The following is a 5,665-nucleotide window of genomic DNA, read 5'->3' as shown; positions in this document are numbered from 1 at the left end:
TCCTTTATCTGAGATTCAACTCCTTCTGTGTGAAAATATACTTCAAACTCTTGTGATCCGTGTACACCTCGCAATGGCTTCCAATCAGAAAATGTCTCCAAGTCTTCAATGCATGCACTACGGCTACTAAATCCAAATCATGTGTGGCATAATTCAACTCATGAGGCTTAAGTTGTTGTGAGGCATATGAAACAACTCTCCCTTCCTGCATAAGCACTGCTCCAAGTCCTCGATGTGAAGCGTCGCAATACACCTCATAATCCTTGGTCTGATCCGGTAAAATCAACATGGGTGAGGTAACCAAACATTTCTTCAACTCCTGAAAACTAGCCTCACATTCCTCTGTCCATATGAACTTGGTATCCTTCTTCAACAACTCCGTCATAGGCTTCGCAATCTTTGAGAAATTCTCAATAAACCTCCGGTAGTATCATGCGAGTCCAAGAAAACTCCGAATCTCTCCCACGGTGGTTGGTGCTTCCCACTTGGTCACGGTATCAACTTTAGTGGGATCTACCGCTATACCTTCTCCGGATATAACGTGTCCGAAAAATCCAACTTCCTTCAACCAAAACTCACATTTGCTAAACTTGGCATATAATTGATGTTCTCTGAGCTTTCCAAGAACCAAACGCAAATGTTCCTTATGCTCCACTTCATTCTTCGAGTAAACCATGATATCATCAATGAACACTACGATGAACTTATCCAAGAACTCCATAAACACTTTGTTCATCATGTTCATAAAATATGCAGGTGCGTAAGACAGACCAAATGACATAACGGTGTACTCGTACAGCCCATACCTGGTGGTAAAAGCCGTCTTAGGTATATCCTGTTCTCGAATCTTCAACTGGTGGTATCCTGATCGCAGATCGATCTTGGAAAATACCTTAGCTCCTTGCAATCGATCAAACAGATCATTGATCATTGGTAGTGGGTACTTGTTCTTGATGGTTACTAAATTCAATCCTCGATAATCGACAACCATCCTTAACGATCCATCCTTCTTCTCCACTAGAAGTACTGGCGACCCCCAAGGCGATGAACTTGGGCGAATATATCCTTTATCCAGTAACTCCTTAATCTGCTTCTTAATTTCCACCAAATCCTTTGCAGGCATCCTATATGGTCTCTTTGATATTGGCCCTATGCCTCGCAAAAGCTCAATCAAAAACTCAATATCTCTATCCGGTGGCATGCCTGGCAACTCTTCTGGAAATACTTCAGGGAAATCCTTCACTACTGGTACTTCCTCCTGCACAACTCCGGTTAAACAATTTACTTGAGTCCTTTTTGGCACATGTCGGGATACATACTTGATCCTTCTCCCTTCTGGGGTGGTAAGCAAAATTGACTTACTGGCACATTTAATATTCCCTTCATACTTTGACAACCAATCCATGCCTAATATCACATCCAATACTTGGGATTCCAACACTATTAGGTCTGAGGGAAAAACATAGTTACCAATTCTTAATGGTAACCGATCACACCATAGACTAGCCATATATTCTGCTCCAGGCGAAGTTACTAACATGGGTGACCTAAGGGCTTGGGTTGGCAGTTTATACTTATCCACAAATCCCCTTGATATGTATGAACGCGATGCACCAGTATCGAAAAGAACGAGTAAAGTAAATGACTTAACCAAAAACTTACCGATTATTGCATCCGGCTGCTCTTCAACCTCCTCCACATTAACTTGGTTCACCTATCCCCTGTTTAAAGGGTTCGGCTTCTTCCCAGAGCTTCCATTGCCATTTCCATTCTGGGATTCAGGACATTCATTGGCATAATGCCCGGTCTTCTGGCACTTAAAACAAGTGACTTGGCTCAGGTCTTTCTTGGCTGGGGTTGATGGGTGGGTGCGGTTCTGGCGGTTGCTTCCTCCATTCCCACTACCATTCTTGGAGCCATTGTGATTGTGCGAGCTTCCTCCTCCATGGGTATGCTGAAAATGTCCTCCAGGCCTAGGGGTAAATCGTGGCTTCTGCTGAGCTCCTGAATTGTACTTTCCTTGTGCATACTTCCTCTTGCGATTCTCAATTTGCTGCTGCTTCCCTTCAATCATGAGAGCGCGATCTACCAACTCTTGGTAGTTGTTGAAGGTTGCTACCATCAACTGCATGCTCAACTCATCATTCAGTCCTTCCAGAAATTTCTCCTGCTTTGCTGCATCCGTAGCAACGTCATCTGGGGCATAACGTGCTAATTTACTAAAGTCCTCCACATACTGGCCAACTGTCCGTCCTCCTTGGTGCAAGTTGTGTAACTCTCACTTCTTCATGGCCATAGCTCCTGCTGAAACATGGGCAGTTCGAAAAGCCTGCTGAAAGTGGTCCCACGTGACAATGTCGACAGGGAAAGTGGCTGTGAAATTCTCCCACCATGATGCTGCGGGTCCTTCAAGCTGATGTGCGGCAAACTTCACCTTTTTCGCATCCGTGCATCCTGCTGTGGTCAACTCTCTAGCTATCTTGCGGAGCCAATCATCTGCTACTATCGGCTCGGTGCTACTGGAAAACACCGGCAGATTCAGCCTAAGAAAACGGGCTAAGTGATCAACAGGTGGTGGTGGTGGTGGGTTGTTGTTGTTCCCCTGGTTCTGATTCTGGACTAGCAACTGCATCAATGTGTTCTGCTGCTGGATCAAGTGAGTGAGCTCCGGTGGAAAGGTAAATCCGGGGTCACATCTCGGAGGCATCTGAGGGTTTAGAAAAGATGAGATTTAAGAATAGAGGGGGCCTAAAGAGAAAACACTACCCATATGCACATGAGGCAAAAGCAAACAATTCACTTCATTTAATCAATCAAACAAGGGCATACAATCGATCTAACTATCGCAAAAGTGCTCGAACTACTATATTTACATGGTGGACTACTACTACTGTTGGGGTGGTCTACTAGAAATATTCTTCGGTTGCAGACTCCATGATATCTGCTCCAGCTTCATCAACATAGTCATCATCGCTATCATCTGGATCCGAGTCGGTGTCGTCGATGATGATGTATTCTTCCGGGCGAATCTCCTTGGGTTCTTCATCTTCTTCTACTGGTGTAGGGTCTCCCATGAATATTCCAATCTTCTTGATCAGATCGACATTCTTTTCCACTAATACTTCAATTTCTTCTTCAAAATCTTCACGTGTAGCCTTGAGTTCTTCCTCCAGTTCTTTGATTCTTGTCTTTGCCTTCTTCAGGTCTATCATGTCGGCGCACATCTGGTTCTCCTGACATTGAATGTGCTGGTTTAACTCCTGGATAAAAGCTGCAATTGATCTATCCTTTCTGGTGCTAATCATCTCCCAGGGCTCATCTCGGCGCCCACAAATCTAGTAAATAGTATCCTTGAGATCATTGCGGTAGACTTCTCCAATGCGTCCCATGGCGATGTGAGCTGCCATGCTCTTTCCTAGATTCCAAGTTGGTGCATCGAAAGAAAACTCTATGGGCTCAGTGACTGGCATGAACGTCCTTCCTGGAACTTGAACTTGAATCATCCAGCGCTCTTCTTCAGGTAGAGTGGTGTTGTAGGTTTCGGTGAAGCTTGGTACTCCTATGTTCAGGTATCTAGTGACTTCCTTCAAGTGACGTCCAAAGGGTTTATCTTCATCCGGTTGAGTGAACTTGTTCCTTGCATCCGCCATCCTAAAAGAGTAGAAAGGATAAGAGGTCGGAAGAGAAGAGAGTGAGTAGTGATCTAGGTCTTTAGCTTAGTGGTCGTGTCCTACAGTCAGCGTGTGCTCTGATACCATCTTTATAGCGACCAGACCTCAAACGGTCCAATCTCTATGCTCCGGTGTCATCCCTAGATCAGTAATGCTGACACCACACAGTACTTGAAGGATTTATAGCAGAGTAGCAATCACACACTTATTACATCGAGTGTCTCAAAAGAGAACTTGTTACAATAAATATGACTTAAGGCCATCTAATAACAATAACAACGGAAGGCTTGGAAGATAAGTGAGTCCATCAACTCCAACGGCATCACTGAGTATAGAACCACGACCTAAAACTCCTTAATCGTCGTCTGAAAAGTCTGCAACATTAACGTTGTAGCCCGAAAAGGGGTCAGCACATGGAATATGCTGGCAATGTAACACATAGAGAGTAATGGAAAGAAACAGCTATTCTACATGCATATTTGGCTGGTGGAAAGCTCTATGGTTACAGTTTTGCGTAAAGCCAATTTTTCCCTGCTGCAAAGGAATAAATTTATTTAACTATCATGGTGGTTGTTAAACATTGAGAATGGTTGACAGCATTCTCAATCCCAATTAAACATCATCATTAAACAAACCCAACAAAATTAATTTTAGAGTAACATGTTGAGATTCACATGATAATCCAGGTACTAGATACTTAAGATGTCCATAACCGGGGACACGGCTAACCATGATTAGTTTATACACTCTATAGAGGTTTGCACACTTTTCCCCACAAGACTCGATCTCCTCTGTTGGTTTTCTCGCACTGCATGGTGTTTGAGAAACGGATGACCGAGACATAGTCTTTCAGAAGCGCTAGCACCTTACGAACGGGTAGACCGTACCATCCTACATCCCCTACATATGCTAGTCTACCACTATAAGAGTTCGCACGACTTAGTCAACTATGCTAGAGCCCATAATAGCTTGTGGCTGCACACGAAAGTTTCTAGTATGAATAATCTCATGATCCCTTTGAGCCTGGGTGGCGGTCCAAAAGAAAACAGGCAATCGCTGGAATACCCAGGTGCCTCAATCCACCCAGATGTGTGTTTAGGTTGCCACCTTAAATAAACCATTAATTAACAAAGCTCACATCTGTCATGGATACACTCACCCAATCCACGTCTACTAGCATAGCATAGCAATAATAAGGAAACATAGAGTAACTCCCAAAGGTTTGATAATAAACAGGTAATAGGTTCTACCTCAACTACTCCCCAAACCCACAATTTAATTAGATCCTAATCATGCAATGTGTGAGGATTAATCTAATGCAATAAAACTGGGTAGTAGGAGGTATGATCAAAGTGTTACTTGCCTTGCTGATGATCCGGGAAACCTAGCAATTCAAAGTAACAAACGGCGCACTCCAGGTACTCTATCGCAAACAAACAAACACACAATAAGTACTCAACTAATGCACAGGTAAAACTCAAATAAGAGATCTAACTAGAAAGTTCAACTTAAGAACTCCGGTCGGCAAAAGAATCAAATCGAACGAAGCAACGAAAGACAAACGGCAAAAGAAACAGGCTTCGTTTACTATTCTGGATCTAAGGCAATTTTTACAGAAGCAAAAACTTATTTAAGTTGGTTAAAAGGAAAGAGGGTTTCGAGACGAAACTCCAAGCGCTTGAATCGCCTGATTCCGATAAATGAGCGAAAAGTTATACTAAAACGAAAATCGGATCAGAAATCGCGATCAGAAATAATCGCGGAAAATCTGAGAAAAAGAAATAGACGAACAGATTAATGAATGAATGTTCGTTATCTGGATCTAACCGACGAACACATTCGTTAAAACGAACGAACGAGTGAACGCTCGCTAAATAACTAAACCGTAAAAAAACCGTTCTAATAAAAAAAGCGGATCTAAAAAAACCGAGCGGTTTTCTAAGGAAAACCGTCGGCGACGGCAGCTACCTCGGGCAGCGGGGCGGCGGGGTGGC

This window comes from Triticum aestivum, chromosome 1A (assembly GCF_018294505.1).
Source record: "Triticum aestivum cultivar Chinese Spring chromosome 1A, IWGSC CS RefSeq v2.1, whole genome shotgun sequence".
NCBI classification, from domain to species: domain Eukaryota; kingdom Viridiplantae; phylum Streptophyta; class Magnoliopsida; order Poales; family Poaceae; genus Triticum; species Triticum aestivum.
The sequence above is the reverse complement of the archived record's forward strand: the minus strand, read 5'-3'. Positions refer to the sequence as shown.